The following is a 17891-nucleotide window of genomic DNA, read 5'->3' as shown; positions in this document are numbered from 1 at the left end:
ATGGTATGATTCAGAAAAGAAACTTTTGTTGGATTGAGCCAATGAGATAAAGGTGGTTATTTGCTACCACAGTGTAATTTAGCCTGTCCTGACGGATACATATCCATTCTCAAAGCTGGGCATTTTTCTAGGCATGGTGGAAACCACTACCGATAAAATATGTATCTTTACTTCAGAAAAGTTTCCATTCAAATGAGAGATCAGGTGCACAAAAAGTACCATTCAGTCTATAAGTACAATAAATCAAACATTCGTAGGGTGCATTAAAAGTTGTGGGAGGTATTGCTTCAGGTACAGTGTTTTGAATTCAAAATCTGTAAACTCCAACGATTTCATTGTTGAAGTGGCTTCTATCAAACACTCAGAAAATATTTTATCAGCAGACTAATTCCTCTGGCTGTACTATTCAAGGCCAGAGTAAGGAAAAAAATTAAAGTGCTTTCATGTTTGAGAAACAAATTTCCTCTGCATAGACAATTAAATTATAATTTATAATAAATTTTAAATATTATTAAATGTGTTATTCTAATACATAATAATAATAGTACCAATAATAATAATTGGTGTGAAACCATCGCTCTACTCTTAAGGAAGTAAATTACTGTGTGATCTTATTCAGTGGATCACTGCAACAGAGTTTACTTTTATAGGGATAAAATTGATGTTCTTTTCAAAATCAAATTGATTCACATCTGCAGCAATATAGAGCTCAGGTTTTAGCCTTGGTGTGGTCTGAGTCTTTGCTTCCCCACTGATGAGGTATGAAGTCTGAGGCTAGTAACTTTCATGTATTCGGGCTTTAAGTTTTCTTATCTATAGAGTGGAAGTAATGAACTCATTGGAGTTTACAGATTTTGAATTCAAAACACTGTACCTGAAGCAATACCTCCCACATCTTTTAATACATCCCATAAATGTTTGACTTATTGTACTTATAGGCTGAATGGTACTTTTTGTGCACCTGAGTCTGTCCTTTGAATGGAAACTCCTGTGAGGCCACTGGGGGTTTGTGGCTGTGATCAGGCAGTCATTCCCACACAGCTGCCTCTCCCTGGGCCTAGTTATATCCCCTCCCAGGGTAAAAATGCAGCCCTACTGTTACCAGTCTCAGGATCCTGTACCAGCCCTGTGGTTTACTTTACCTTAAAATTCTTCAAACTGTCCAATTTGAGTGTCCATATAGCTCCTCCTAGGACCCTGATTCAGACAGTGAGTGAGAGGTTCTCAAACCTCTGTAGTGTGCATCAGAATCTCCGGGAACGTTTCTTAAAACAGATTGCTGGGCATGACCTTGGGGAATTAGTGACTCAGTAGGTCTGGGAAAGGCGAGAGGGTCTGAATTCTTAACAAGTTCCCAGACAATATTAGAGCTGCTGATCTAGGGACCACACTTTGAGAATCATTGCATTAAACTTTCACTCTGTTGTGTGAGTCTGACCATTTATTTAGTCAACCATCTCTCCTTTGTACAAGTAACTCTGACCTTTATATCCTTATAGCTAAATCTTTACACACAGATTTGTTAGCTTCATTCAAAAAATTTCCTACAAGTAGAACTTGGGTACATGTATATGCAAATTTTTAAGGTTTTTGATCTGTATTGCCAGATGGCCCACTAGAAAGTCTCTATAAATTTGTAAATTCCAACATATATGAAAACCAGCATTTCTGTGCTATCTTTGCAAATATAGTGCAGCAGTTATCATTTATTAAAATCTTTGCCAATTGACAAATGAGAAGATGGAACTCTTGTTTTTCTTCAAGTTATTTTGATAACTACTGAAATGAAGCAGCTTTTCATATGCTTTTGTGGGTCTGCACTTTGAGTTTTGGGGTAGTGTCTTCGTGGTCTTTGCCATGGTCTATGCCTATATTTGTTGTTTGTTTTATAATTTGAGATACTTTTTATTTGTAAATAATACCAACCTTCGCCTTTTGCACGTTTTCAATATTTCCCCCAGTTTGTCGTTTGTCTTTGGATTTTGTTTATGATTATTTTTTAGACAAAAAATATTTTGTTCTGTCTGTAGTTAGAATTCTCAGCCCCTCACTTTCTAGTGTCAGGCTTTAGCCCTTATGGTTAGAAAAACAAAAGCCACCTTTACCCCCAACAGGAGGAAACTCTCTACCAGTGTTTTCTACTAATACTTTAATGGATTTCCTTTCGTGTTTCAGTGTTTAGACTTTGTTTTGATAAGACAGAGGTATAGTTTTCCTCCATAAATCTCCTAGAACCACTCTTGAGTGATTCGTCCATTCCCCCTTATTCTGAAACAGCATTTCCATCAATTGCAAAGTTTTAAGTGTATTGGGGTTTGTTTTTAGAACTTCTTTTTGTTCCACTGGTCTGTCAACACCTGTCCAAGGACAACACTGTTAATTACTGAACATTTGAAATGCTTTTAATGCATCTCCTTGACTTTCTTTTATTCCCCCCAAATTTCTTTAGCAATTATAATGGCTTACTACTCTCAAATAAAATGACATTGTGTCTGGTTCTCTCAGAAAGGCCAATAAAAATGTGTCAAAATTTACCCCAGGGACCTTTAAAAATATTTTTTAATCTTTTTTTTCATGAATTTCAGGGCTTCAACTGTTCTGGGCCCCCATTCTTTCACTTTCTGTGTCGATTTCATTTGTTTTGTTTACCTTATTCAATTTATTTACCTTATTTAATTTTTTATAGCTTATCTCTCCTTTGTGTCTATGGCTTATTTCTCCTTCTAAATCGCCAGGTTTCTTGAGGATGTGGGCTCTGAGTGTGTGTTTCCCCAGGGCTGGTCAGGGGGCAGGGCTGAAGGGTCGCAGGACCTTGACAGCTCATGGCCTCCCACAGGGGTCTCTCTTGTCTGGTCCAGGGCAGCTGTGGGTGCTGATTGGGAATGATGAGTGAGAGAATAATTTGATTTAGTGTCAGTTTTCTGAAAGAGCTCCCTTTTGCATGTTTTTATGGTACTATATTTTGAGATTACTTTTTATTCAATGCTATTGATATAATTATTTTCTCTTTGTTCTGTTTAATGGGATTCATATCCCTAAGGTTTTGGATTTGACCTGAGAATAAGGAGCTGGTGGAGAGAAGGTGGGCCAGGCACCGTCAGATATGTTGAGGGTCAAGATGGGGGCATGGAGAAGACAGCAGGTAGCACTTGCCTTTCCTTGGGCTTCTTCCTGGTTCACTGTGCTCAGCTGGGCACGCCCTGTTTAAAACCAGCCCATCTGCCCCAGACACTCCCTGTCCCCCTTTCCTGCTTTACAACGTTTTATTCCATTGCACTTGTCGTCACCTGACATACCACATATTTTCTTCTTTATTTTGCTTATTGGCCATGTCAAAGATTTAATTTATTGTTTGTGTCCTGTACCAGAATGCAAGGCTTGGGTATTTTCTTTCTTTCCTTCTCTGTGCATCCTCAGCATCTAAAACAGTCCCTGGCACCTATTAAATGGGCTCAAAATTATTTGTCTAAGTGAATGAAAGTCTGGATTCCCTTTGCCATGGAGTTGCCCTGCATCCTCTACAAACACACACACACACACACACACACACACACACACACACACACACTCCCTTCATCAGGCTGAGACTTAATCAGCTTTCAGGACTCAACTAATGGGTCATCTCTTCTAGAAAGCTCTCCGTGTAACCCCCTCCTCAGATATCCCATAGTAACCGTGTGAGCAACACTGCAGCGAACCTGCCTGCTCACTGTCCTCCTCCCCCTGTGTGACGGTGTGACTGGCCTGGCCCTGAGCTCAGACCAGCTCCTGAGTTTCTAGGTCCTTGTCTATTACTGGGCTTGACTCATAGCACAGACCTGGTGACTCTCTGTCAAATGAATGAAGAAATTAGTGGCCTCTTTACACAAAGATCCCCTCTCACTAGGATAATAACATAACCGTAATGGCAGCTACAATTTAGGGAGCACTTGTTATATGCCAGGCACTGTTCTAACTAAGCATCAGCTTGGCCAATTTTCTCGACAAGTCTGTGAGGAGGCAACTGTTGTTTTATAGATGAAGCAAAGGAGTGTTAGAGAAGTCAGAGAACTTTCCCAAGGTCACGTGAGCAGCAAACAGAAGAGTCACTTACCTGTGTGAGTTAGACACCAAGACCTGTGTTGGTAACCATGGCTGTTAAGTTCGTGAACAGAAGCAACCCAGTGTTGTCCCCTGTGACCTGTCCAGCAAGGGCAGGGGAGGTGACAAGGAGCACAGTGGCACACACCACGTGAGTTAGAGAAAGACTCAAAGGTCTTGAGTGCCCTGTGCCAAGGGCTGCCAGTAAAAATAACCAGTCCAGTTCCCAGAACAATTTCCCTCCACTGCCAAGCTACTAGAGAAAAGAGTGCAAACTCCATCCCATTTGATTTGATCATAAATCATATATGGAAAGGAGAACATGGTTATGGTTGACCAGTTTGCTCACGGGCGTGCCTGCACACCACACACACATGCGCATGCACACACACACACACATCCTTGGGCCCACTGAAGGAGTGCTGTCTGTATGCCAGCCACCCCCCCTTGTTCTGTCTGGAGGAAGTGCTGGGAAGAGTGGGGATGGATGCAGGCTCTGCTTCTGTCCGTATTCCTAACCCACGATGACTGAGCTCCAGACCTTCCATTTAAGGCCCAGGCCACAGGCCAGTCATTCAGGAACGTTCGTGGGTCCCCCACGACTCCTGGACTCCCACCTGCTCCTGGTTTTCTTTCCCTTCCTGAAAGAAAGGCCGCAGATCAGGCTGGGGAATGAGGATCAGTCCGAGGGAGCGGGCATCTTGTTCTGTGTGGGTAGAAGACACAGAAGCAGCGGGAAAGCACAGGGAGAAAGGCTGCTCCATTGCCATTCATTATTTATTAGTTATTTTTTGTTTATTTATGCCTCAACTACTTAAGGAAAGGAATTAAGCCAGCTAAGAAAAGGTGCATAAATAACAAAACAAAGATGTGTATTTCTGAGCTGGAGGTGCAATTATGTGTGTAGGAATTGGGCAGAGGGGGTTGTGGACCTCCTGGTCTCCCCCACTCTCCCCTAGGCACCATGGTCACAACCTTGGTCTAGCTCAGGTCTCCAGGACTGACCAAGTGCAGTGTGAAGGGGAGGTGGGCACAGACTTTTCTTTACAGAATTGAGGAGATGCCCAGTGTGGAGCAGCACTTACCCAGTGCTTATTTAGAATACTGTCGTGCCGAGCGCAGGTCATTACGAGAGCTCTTTTATCAGGGTGTGCCTTAGGAGTGAGGAGTCCTGGGTGAGGGCAGAAGGAAGAATAGGTCTGTTCCCCTCTGGGCCTGGGAATATATCTGCTTTTATTTTAAACTGCCCCCCGCTTCAGTACCTTTCTACTTTTTGAGAAATGCCTTAACTTCGTCTACCTGTAAGTTTTGTTTTAATGTCAGGGGCTTCTCAGTCCGTCAATAATAAATAATGAAAATGAAAGATTTTAATGTTTCACTGGCATGTATTTCAAGTGTGACTATAGTGCATTGCGAAACTGTTTGTGTTTATTGTGTATATGAGTGTGTGTGTGTGTGTTCTTTTCTTTCCTATGTTTTTGAAGACTTGTGTGTCCATAGCTGGAGATTTCTAAAGTACACTGGTAACCACTTACATGAAATTTCTAATTTTAGTGTATTGTGTGTGAATTATGTCCAAGTACATATATCATAAGGTTAGGAAATTAGAAAATAATGTCAAGGAAACTGGAGTTTTGCAGACGTGTGTGTGTGTGTATATGTGTGTGTGAATGAATACAGTATCTTCTGACATCCAGCCTTCTTCCAGTCATCACAAGTTATTAATAACAACTCAGTAGATTATTCATAAAGGTGTAAGATGTTTATTCTGTGAAATTTAGATTACTTTGAGCACATTAGGGTGTTTTTGTTTTGGCTCTTTGTGCATTTGAAAAGGCCATGGCTATCCAAGAGCTTTTTACATTTCTTTGGGGCTCTTTTATACATAGACAGGCATTGTGGACTCCGTGTAATCATTTAACTTCTTTGGCAGTGGTTTTCCTTTCAATCAATCATGCCAGCAGTTATGAAAACATGCCATGAGCTTTATAGTCAGACAAATAAAGTTAGAGGCTATGCCCGTCAATCATTCATGCCAGAGGTAAGAAACCATGCTATAAGCCATTGGTGTGTGTTGAGATTCTGGGTCCCAAAAGGAGACCTTCTTCCAACTCCTTGTTCATCCATCCATCCATTCATTCATTCATTTATCCATGCAGTTATTCAACCAGTGTTTATGAGCACCCATATGGTTCAAGCACAGTTACAGTCACTGGGTCATAAAGATGAACAGGACACGGTCAAAATCCTTACAGTCTGGTGAAGGAGACTGATAAGGAGTCAGAAGTCTTTAATATGGTAAATGTTAGGTCAGAAGCTGCCAGGATATAATGGTATGTATTTCTAGACGAAACACCCAATCAAACTGCGAGGCAGAGATGGGTGAAGGAAGGCTCCCTGGAAAAGCTGACCCCTGAGCCAAATCTTTAACCATTGCTGATACTTTTAGAAAGGATAGTGGTTAGTCACATTTAAAAGCCTCCTGGCCACTGGGTGGTTCAGTCGGTTAAGCATCCGACTTCGGCTCAGGTCTTGGTCTCGTGGTCCGTGAGTTCGAGCCTCGTGTCAGGCTCTGTGATGACAGCTCAGAGCCTGGAACCTGTTTCAGATTCTGTGTCTCCCTTTCTCTGACCCTCCCCCATTCATGCTCTGTCTCTCCCTGTCTCAAAAATAAATAAATGTTAAAAAATAATAATAAATAAATAAAGGCCTCCTTATGCACAAAGATACTAATAATTGTTTAATTTGTACTGTACTGTATGATCATATATTGCATTTCATATCACTCTTTGTAGATTATTATAGAAGATTAGTTACTCGATGGGGTGGCTGGGTGGCTCAGTAGGATGAATGTCCAACTCTTGGTTTTAGCTTAGGTCACGATCTCATGGTTCGTGGTCTTGCGGTGAGAATGAGCCCCATGTTGGGCTCCACTGTGTCAGTGCAGTGCCTCCTTGGGGTTTCTCTCTCACTTTCTTCTCTCTCTGCCACTCCCCTGCTCTCTCTCTCTCTTTCTCTCTCTCAAAATAAATAAATAAACTTAAAAAAATAGATTAGTTACTTGAAAGTATGGTAGGAATCTTTTTCATTCAAGAGTAATGAGGAATTAAGGTGAATACCAACCATTCTGCAAGCATTCTCGTCACTGAGCAGAGAGGTCAATTTGAATTCTTAATCCTAGAGAAAAGTAGGAGGTACCAGATGCCAGGCTGGGCAGTGGTGTCAGGAATGGTGACACAGGCACACGGTATGTGGCCTGCATGTGTCTGGCCACGTGAGATGACAGAAGGCAGCTGCAGAGCTCAGAGGTGGCCCAATAGGAAGGAGCCTGTGTGCCATGCCTGCGTGGTTGCACTTCCTCCCAGGGGTTATGCCAGCCACTGAAGAATGCTAGACGGTAAGAAGCATGATCAGAGTGGGAAGTTTCAGAAAGATCCTGCGTGATTGCACTTTGATGGGATGGTGGATTAGTTTCCTAGGGCTGCTGTATCAAATTACAACAAATTTGGTGGCTTAAAACAACAGGCACTGATTATCTCCTAGTTCTGAGGATGGAAATCTCATATCAATGTGAAGGTAGGGACGTGCTACTCCAAAGGCCCTGGAGACAATCTGTCTTCGTCTTCCAGTTCCTGGTGGTTCTGGGCTTTCCTTGGTTTGTGGTAGCATCTCTCCAATCCCTGCCTCTCTCTTCACATGGCCCTCTTCCCTGTGTCTGTGGCTTCTCCTCTTTTTATAAGGACACTAGTCATTGGATTTAGAACCCACCCTAAATCCAGGTTGATTGCATCTTGAGATCCTTAGTTATATCATCTACAAAGACCCTACTTCCAAATAAGCTCACATTCTGAGGTTACAGGTGGAATGAATTTTGGGGGCATGCTATCAACCAACTACAGGTGGGGAGAAGTTGGGAGAGGTCCAGATAATCAGATTCTGGAAGGACCTGGGAAGGTGTTATAATGAGACACCTACGAGGAGACAGAATGAGTACATGGGTAGGATGGGGTGGGAGACAGTTTCTAGGAAATGTGTGTTTAGGGAAAATGAGGGAGGAAGTGGTAAAAAGAAGTTTGAGGGGTTATGGAATGAAAAAAAAAATGAATCTTCACAAAATTTGCATGCTGTCCATCTAGGTGTTTTCTATCATTTATGTCCTAGCTCGTATGCCACTCTTCCTCCTGTAAAAATGGCTGATCACATTTTTTTTCCGCCTTACTTTACATCTAGCACTGTGCTAAGAGTGTTACCAGTATTATCTCATTTAATTCTTAGTCTTCAGAAACAGGTACTATCCTGATCACCCCCCACCCCACCGTAGAGACCAAACAATGGAGTCTTGGAGAGGCCAAGTGATACGCTAGTAGAGAAATGGAGGAGCTAGGACTTGAACCACACAAGCACACTCCAAAGCCAGCACTCCTGAACACTCACACATCACATGCCCCCACTGCATCCCCATCAGTAGTTAGTTATTTCTCCTTCTTTGAACTCCGATACCACGTGAGGTCTATTTCTCTTTTGGGCCTTGTCAATTTATAACTAGTTTATTTTCTTTTTAAAGTTTATTTATTTACTTTGAGAGAGAGAGAGAGAGTGATGAAGGAGGGGCAGAGAGAGAGAGAATCCCAAGCAGCCTCTGCACTGCCAGCGCAGAGCCTGACACAGGGCTCGAACTCATGAACTGTGAGATAATGACCTGAGCCAAAACCAAGAGTCAAATGCTGAACTGACTGAGCCACCCAGGTGCCCCTAACTAGTTTCTTTTTGTATAGATTTGTGTGCAAGTCTTGAGGGCATGATCTGGACCTGTTTCAACTTTTGCATGGTGCCCCCAGTGTCTTGTACCTTGCATTGCACAAAGATCATATTCCTGTGTGTTCATTGAACAAAGGGATATTATTAATTCAAGCCACAATTATATGTCCATCCTGGATGAGATACAAAGAAACATACAATTATGGAACAGTTTGTTGTGTGCCAAGATTGAGGTGAGCATGAGGACCTTGGGATGAGTCTAAGAGGAGCACTTAGCTCAAATTGGGAGGGGAGTGGAGGGGAGGTTCCGACCAGGGTAGCTTTCTGGGACTGAGGCCTGAGCCACACCTGAGGGGATGGGTAGAGGTAGCCAGGGGAAGGTTCTAGGCAGAGACAAGAGCTCCACATGTGGCTCAGAATGGCTGGAGATGGGGAAAAAAATAAACTTGGGTGGGTAGGTGGTGGCAAAGCCATCAGAACCTTTTCTGTTGTGCTGTGGAGTTTGACCTTTTTTCAGAGGAAACATCTGAAAGATTTTAGAGAGTTGAAGAATTGAAGAACCAAACCCAAGTTTTGGGGACAGCTGTCTGGCAGCATGGTGGGGGATGGGTTAGGGGGGATTAGACTGGAGGCAGGAGGCTATTTGAGAGCAGCTGTGAATCTGTGAGGAGAGTGTGGGCCGTGGGAAGTGGGGCGAGGGCCCTGGGGTAGAGGGGCGAGAAGTGGAGATCACTAGAAGCTAGGATCAAAAGAACCTGGTTGCAGATGGAGGAGTCGGGGAAGGAGGGAGGCAGGAATGACTCCTGCAGTGGTCACAGGGGAGCAGCTTGTGGGGGGAGGGAAGTTAATGATTTGATTTGGGACTTGATAAGTTCAGGATTCCGGGTGCAGATGTCTGAAGGGTGGCTGGGTTTTTAGGTCCTGCATCCTGGGCATCCTGCCTTGCAGGAGCTATTTGAATGGCAGGCAGCCTCTGTTCGGAAAGAATGAATTGGAATTCGGAATTTGGAAATCACTGAGCTGGGAAGACTTTAAACAAAACAACGAAAGCAATACCTTTAAGGGAAACACTTGACAAATTTGACGCATCAATATATGGAAAGCTTCTGTCGCAAAGAAGGTTAACAAAAGTAAATACAAGTGAAGACGTGGGGCTGGGAGAATCCACTTGCAACACAAGCATATACTTGTCAAAGCATTTAGGGTACTAATCAATGGGGATAAGGGACACATTCCTACACTGACACAAACGAGGAAGGAAATGAACTGGCAGTTCTCAGGGGAACTAGAAATTGTCAATGAACGTATGAAAAGATGCTCAGTTTCACCTGTAATTAGCAATGTGCAAGTTAAGCAACAATGGATGTTATTTTACTCCGGAAGGATTGGTGAAATAAACAGTTTAAGGGGAGCAGGAAAGGGGTCTTTGTTCATAGAAAGGTACAAACCACACTGAGAATAAACTGCAATGTCAACTTCTGAGGGCAAAGGGGGGAGTGGTTGCTAGGGAAACCTGACTTTTATCTGTGATGTTTAAATTGTTTAGCAGGAGAATGTGTTCATGCATTGCTTGTATATTTAAAATTAATAAAGAAAGAAATCATTGCCTCCCCCTCATCTTACATTATTGGGTAATTACAAGGAGTCATGACGTGTGTTACTCATTGTTGCTTTCACAGCAGCAAGAAAGACTCACGATGTGCATTACTAATTCGGCTATCTTTCCACCATATTTTAATGATTAGTGATACAGAATCTGGAAGTAAAGGAAATACCAGTTAAGAGGGAAAATAGAGTCTAGAGCAGGGCTTTTCAAGAAAAGCACCATTATTTGCTGGCTGGGTTGACAACATTTCTGTGTTGTTAGAGGCCATCCTGTGCCATGGGGGATATTCAGCAGCACTGCTGTCCTCTGCCCACCTCCTGAGTTGGGACGAAACACTGGTCTAGGCAAAGCCCAGAAAAAGAACTTAGGCTTCCCAACTCAGCCCAATTCCACTTATAGAAGAAAAAATAAATAGGGACTTAATTATTGCATGGTAGTACTTTGCTATCCCCTACACCACTGTTGCATATTCCTTGACAACATTGTATTTTATTGCTTTTTCTTACCTTTGTATCTTAAATATATTTCCCATGCCCAGGTAGGGGCAACTCTTTGCCTGGCACGGCTCAGTGGATTTTGAGCCTGCAGGGTAGCTCAGAGCCATGAGATGATGGAAAGAAAGTGGTTATTTTGTCCATTGAACATTATCAAGAGTTTTTGGACAGAAGATGATTCCAGTGGATGCACTTGGTTTCCAGTCATAGATGCACTACGGCTCTTGGCTCTTGGGTGTAACAGAAACCCACACAAACTAGCCTAAACCAAAAGCAGGAATCGGTCACCAGGAGATGACAACTTGTTGAAGGGCCCCGCATGGGGAGCGCATGCATGCAGAGATCAGAGCGCTGGAAACCAAGTCTGAGTGAGAGCAGAGTCTGTATTTTAAGGGCCCTGTCAGCCGTGTTAGGGAGTGAGCACTGTTTGTCCAGAGAAGAAGAGCTCTTAGGTCACAGATCACCCGGGCCTGGAGGCTATTTTGGGGAGCAAGAGCAGGGTGAGGAGGAATCTGTTAAGTAGGTGCCAGCAGCCCTGAGCAAGAAAGTGGCCCAGCTGACTGGTGACAGTGTGGATAGAGCAAGTAGCTGGATCCCAAGGAAACCAGACAGTGGGTTCAGCTAGAAGTGGGGCCTGGGTGACACGTATGCAGTGCAATTGTCCTTTCGCACACAGTGAAGAGGAATATACCCTTGAAAGTTTAGGCATCTAGGGGACATTAAAGGAACCAGTGTCCTCTAACTCAGAGAAAGTGACACCAGCATGGCACGGTGTGCACTCTCACCTACTTACAAAAGGTTTCTGGGAGCACACTGGCGGGCAAGATGGGGAAGTGCTAGCATGGAGAGCCCTTGTGTTTTCTATTGCATTCTTCTGTTCCTCAATTTTTTTTTAAGGTTATTTATTTTGAGAGACAAAGACAGTGCAAGTGGGGGAGGGGCGGGGGGGGGGGCAGAATCCCAAGCAGGTTCTCCACTGTCAGCACGGAGTCCAATGTGGAGCTCGATCTCACAAAACCGTGAGATCGTGACCTGAGCCAATACCAAGAGTCAGACGCTGCACCACCGACTGAGCCACGCAGGTGCCCCCTCAAATTTTAAGTCTAAAATAAAAACAAGATAAGTGCGTAAATTTATAAAATAAGAGAGTATCTGACTTTCTTATATGGAACGAAGATTACAACTGTATAGTCAAGGAGTTCCAAAACCATTCTGAGGGATGGGAAATGTAACTCCCTGAGGTGTTGAGCTATTCAGAGTCACCAGTTAAACACATACACGTGTTTACATTCTGGTGTGTTGTTTTACAAAATCTCATTTTCAAGTTGCATCTCCCAGTGTCTACGTCTGGTATTTCCTTAGGTCTTCATCAGAATTTGAGTGAGTATTTGCTCTGTAGGCATCATGGTTTCAGCAAACCCACTGTGTGCCGTCCAGTCCCCACGGACAGGAACTCCGTGTGGACAATCTAGTGGGAAAAGACAGTCCCGTAAAAGATGTATGAGAAGCAATGGAAGGAAAATCCTTTTTCCCCTCCTGGGAGTTCTAGCTCGTACCTAGAAAAATCTACAATTCTGAAATTTGAGGAATTGCCTGTGAATGATAAACTGTCAGACTGGCAAGTGTTTCATGTAGACTCTCCCTCAAAGGGTTGGGCATTCTTATCCCTTTTCCCTTTGTCAGCTGCATTGTAGGAAATCTTTTTGGTAAGATGGCACTTGGAAATAACAAAAGTAAAATGCTTTTTTTTTGTATTTTATCGGACAGCTTTTGAGATTAGTTTAATGTTACTTGTGTGCTGTGAGTTTTAAGTTCCGATGAGCTGAATATTTAAGCAGATACAAGACTTTCACAGTCACTGAGAGTTACTTTTATTTATTATTAAGTAAAAAACAAAAAATCTACAACTCAGTATTTTCACCATTGGGCTTTAGAGACTGCTAGGATGTTTTTTTCATAATAATTCTTTCATATATGCCTGTTTGACATCAAACACATATGCGCACTTATAGACAGGGTCAAATTTTACTTGTGTATTAATTAAAACAGGATTATATGCACTCAAACGGACAGGTCGAACTATACTTATGCACTAATTAAACTATTATTCTATGCACTTGAATGTAATGTGTTACTTAATGTTCAAAATCACCTTTATAGCATGCTTTAGGTTGGAGGAAAATAAGCAATCAAAAGAGGCATGAGTCTCTCCCCAACCCCCCATTCCTTCCCCCAGAACTCAGAATCCTCTTAATTGGCACAGATCCCTACAGGGAACCAATGTGACAATTAGAAGTCTGCCCTCATTATCAGAGGCTCAAAGGAATACAAGGTGTTGGAAAATACTCTTATTTTCTCAGTCCCATTGTAAGCAATCCTTGGACACAGCATGCAGAGGCTCTCTAGAAAGCCATGTGCACAGTGAAAGGGATGCTTCTTATCCCAGGGAGGAATGGATGAGCAGCCGGAAGGATGCAAACTGCTAGACCCCCTCCCCCCTCCCCCTGGTTGTTTTGTTTGCCCTTGTCCATCCCTCACTGTGCCTTGAAGTGCCCACTACTTATGGTTCCTAACCCTCATTCCCTGCGAGGCAGTGGTTTTTATTCACACTGTGTGCACAAAAGTCTCAGGTTCCGAGGAGAGATCAGACCTTCCATCCCTTACACCCAGAGCTGCTCTGATTCTCTGTACATTTTGATTTTGTGTAAAATGTAATCTGAAACTAGGGTTGCCTGGGGGGGGGGGGGCGGGGGATGAACAAAGACAGCAAACTTCAGCTTTCAGATGTAAATGACCACCGTGAGAATGTTCCAGTCATACCTGGGCCACTAGGGAACAGTTCTCAGGTCTGCGGCAAGTGAGGCAAGGAGTGGAGGCACCCCAGGAAGAAAGCAGTAAATCTGGGGACTCAAGAAGACAACAGTCGTCTCATTCCCAGAGGGTGGTTAGGTTCTGGGATTACATAAATCCACTCTCCTCCTACCCTGCATGAAGGAAAGATGAAAGAGCCAGAGGAAAATTAAAGGGCCACTTAGCCCGTTGAGCAGGGCCGAAAGATTTTGCTGTCTGGTTTCTGGAAAGGAAGGATTGGTCTACTTGGGGATGATCAAATGCACTGTGTCCAAATGGGTTGTTTCTCCCTTGGCACCCAGTGACCATATGCTGTCCTCCAGGGGATGTCCACTCCTAACTATGTGTTGGGAAAAACTATCTGATTAAATAGTCACCCAGGGTATGGATGTCTCCCAGTGTACCCACGACTACCTGGGTGCCTGTTATCTTCAGTGAATCTTGATAAGTGGAATCTCAGGCAAAGTTGGAAGATGGCATGAATATCCTACTGCATAGGGAAGGGGTTTGTACCACAGTGCCTGGCAAAGCCCCAGGGTCTGAGCCATCATTCTTGCCACCGGAGGATCCATGGAAATCCCTTACGAGGAAGCTGGCACCTTACCAATCTGGGTTTCCTGGGACATGGGTAGGTGGCCTCTGAGTAGTGCCCTCCCCCAGCCAACCCCCAAGTGTCCTTTCTTCCTCAGCTTTAGTATCTGCCCTAGTCCTTGCTCCAAATCGTGATTCAGAGATGACCCCGGTTTCTTCCTCTGCTTCTTGGGTCTTTTCCCAGTGTCAGCCTGGACCAGGAAGTAACTCTCCAGCCCATCCTAGGACCTTGTGCTCAGGTGCTGGCATGAGCTCAGAGGAACCCCCCACCCACTACTTCACACCCCCCGAGTCACTGTCTCTTTTGTCAGCTTATAGGAACAGAAACACTTCCACAAGATTTTGTTTCTTTACTGCAGGATGCCCAAAGTTTTTATTTCAACCAACTCACTGACACGAGGAACACTTTCAAAATGTCTCTTCTGTGCTGTCTGTGGATACGAAGCAAATGACGAAAAAATTGTTGACATTTGCTCTTACCCCAAAGCAACTCAAATGGAATACACTTAATTTCATGTCTCATTTTGATTTAATTAAAATTTAATATTTGATAAAAAGAAATAAGTGTTCTATGCATATGTAAGTGATGGGGCATATTAATAAAGCCTTTTCACAACTTAAGAATTAGAACACCTGGGCGTGCCTGGGTGGCTCAGCCAGTTAAGTGTCCAGCTTTGGCTCAGGTCATGATCTCACAGTTCATGAGTTCAAGCCCCACATCTGCTCTGTCTCCCTCTCCCTCTCTGCCCCTCCCCTGCTCATTCTCTCTCTTTCTCTCTCTCTCTGAAAAATAAATAAATAAACTTTAAAAAGAAGAATTAGAACAACTGAAGGTGCAGGTGCCTATGTCCCCACCCCCTGGCTCGTCTTCCTGATTTCTTGCTATTATTTTCCCCAGCATTTGTTACGAACGTTGTCAAACATACAGGAAGGTTGAAAGAATTTCATTGTGAACATTAACATTATTTTCAAAGTAAAAATGTCTTCCAATGTTGAAGACGGAGTTTCAGCAACGTAGGACTCTGTCAATGCTGGTTGTTTCTTATTCAAGTGGGTAGTTAGGAGTTCACTTCACCTTGTGGGCTGTGAATCCTCAGATGAAAGGCTCTTTACAAGCACGAGTCACTGCCAAAATGCAGCTGATTTGAAGGTAGGCAGAGTAAATCCACTAATATTTGCTAGATCTGCTCTGTGCATGTAAGAGGAAGTATTTTTGGAAGAGTATGCAGCTTTTTATGTAACAAAGAAGTCATCAGGGCGCTGGGCTGGCATTTTACTCACTTCCTTTCAGTAGACTGCTCACTTTGATAAATGCAGACCTTTCATGGGTGAATGTTTTTAATATTTTAGTCACTTTTTCCTTCTCACAGGCATACTTTATTTCAGCAGTCTCTTGCTTTTGCTACCTTTTCAATAGATAATTATGTCTCAAGTTTTTTTTTTTTTTTCCTTGCCCACCAAACCACATTTCTTCTTAATGTTCATTGTGGCTAATGACCTGCTCACATTTGAGTAACCTTTTAGATAATTCTTCTCAGGGAGCCACATGGCATTTTCTTAGCATAATGTTTACCTATTTTGCAAGTACTCCTTGAGGAGGAAAAATGGATTACCTGATGGAGTTGGTATTTGCAGGTAAAGAGCGGCAAATGTGGGCAATTATTGACAAATGATAGTGGGCCTTCTGTGCCCCTGGTTCAATTCCGGAGTCCATTACTGCGTGCAGAGTGCTTTGTGGGGGGGGACTGGAAAAGAGGCCCCCAATGTCTCCTTTCCTATGCTTTCTTTTTTTCCAAAAAGAAGAGACAGAGAGAGAGGCCACAACCAAACCTGTACAATGGAACTGTAGTGAGGGGCTAGGAAGCGGTCCTAATTTTGTATTTGGGGTCCATTTTTCAGTATGTATCTGTGATGCTCTAGAATAGGGGTTCTGCCCCTGAGGCCTGGGGACCCCTAGGTCAGAGTTTCTGGAATTCGTCTACAGGCCAAATGTATTAGGATCCCCTGACAATGTCTGTTAACAGGCAGGCTCCTGGGCTTCATCTGTAGATCTCTTAGATTACTCTCGTAGAAACTAGGGTTTGGGAATCTGCATCATCATCGAGCTCTCTGGCTGCACTTTATAGTGTACTAAAGTTTGGGAACCACTTCTCCATAGCTTCAGGGTTTGAAATTTCCTGAAATTGTATCCAAATATTTTTATGGTTCGCATATGAACATTTTCCCCTGACAGTCAAAATATTTGGAACTACTACTCTAGAAAATAGAATCCGTGGGCCCTCAAGGAATTAATCCTGCTGTCTTACAGTTTGGGATTGAGTGGCTCAGCTTCTGCGGGAAATGGCACCCAGAGAGGCTTGATGGCCAGAAGAACTTGCCAGAACCAAGCCCCAGCGCTCCCCTCGCTAGACCATCAGTGACGAGGACCTCAACAATTATTCTTCCAATACTCAGTTCTGATCATATTACCTCTCAGTCCAAAATGTCACCTGCCCCCCACTGCTTAATGGTTTTGTAGCATTCTGGGCCAGGTCGGTCCCTACGCTGGTTTTCATTATGTTCCTTCCCGTCGTCCTCACCCCAGCCAAGCTGAGCCACTCACCTTCCCATCCTTCGTGTCGTGGGGTTTGAAAAGGCTGCAGGGTAAGACACACCTGCACTCCCGCCCTGGCACTGCCACTTGTCAGCTGTGTGACTCTAGACAAGTGGCTTAATCACCTTGAGTCTCAATTTCATCCATAATCACATAAGAATAATTGTACCTCCCTCAGCAAAAGTTGGGGAGCTCAGCCGTGTGTCTGGCACACAAGAAGAGCTTGAATACTGGCCCTGTCCCTTCTGTCCCTCTGCCTTCCCCCGTTCCCTCTGAGTCCCAAACCTATCATCTCCCAGAAGTTTCCTTGGGTCTCCCAACACTTCCCCTGCAAGAGGCCCTCTGTGTCTCCTCTGAGTACAGGTAACATTTTATTTTTATCTTTCTCAGCCATTTACCCGTCCCTACTTTGTGTGACTTTTAGGTACACAAAAAGTCTTACCTGCCCTGCTCCCTGTGGGCAGGATTCCTGTCTCATTATCCCCACGGACCCAGACAAAAAGGTGCTTTTTGCACTTAAAAGGTGCTCAACTGCAAGTTTATTTTAGAGAGAGAGAGCAAGAGCAAGGGAGGGGCAGAGAGAGAGGGTGATGGAGAGAATCCCAAGCAGGCTCCACACTGGCAGCACAGAGCCCCACACGGGGATCAAGCTCACGAATCAGGAGAGATCACGACCTGAGCTGAAATCAAGAGACAGACGCTTAACCGACTGAACCACCCAGGCATCCCTATTTGATGTTTATTATGCACTAGTCACTGTGTGAAGATCTGTCCCTGATCAAACCTTTGCAATGGCTTTGACTCGGTTCTCCAACACCCCCAATTTAAAGGTGAGAACTAGAGGCTTAACGAGGTGAAGAAAATATGCTCAAAGTCCCACAGTTAGAGGATGTAAAACCAGATAGAGCTCATGTCTTGA

The 17891-nt window shown here is 43.7% G+C and overlaps 1 protein-coding gene across 4 annotated transcripts in view; it reads left to right on the top strand.

Annotated features, from left to right (window-relative positions):
• The window catches only part of HECW1 (HECT, C2 and WW domain containing E3 ubiquitin protein ligase 1), a 421728-nt gene that overhangs the window by 46110 nt on the left and 357727 nt on the right, over positions 1-17891 (top strand). The window lies entirely within an intron of this gene.

Source organism: Panthera onca, chromosome A2 (assembly GCF_046562875.1).
Source record: "Panthera onca isolate mPanOnc1 chromosome A2, mPanOnc1 haplotype 2, whole genome shotgun sequence".
NCBI lineage: Eukaryota > Metazoa > Chordata > Mammalia > Carnivora > Felidae > Panthera > Panthera onca.
This window is presented reverse-complemented; position numbering and strand designations above follow the sequence as displayed.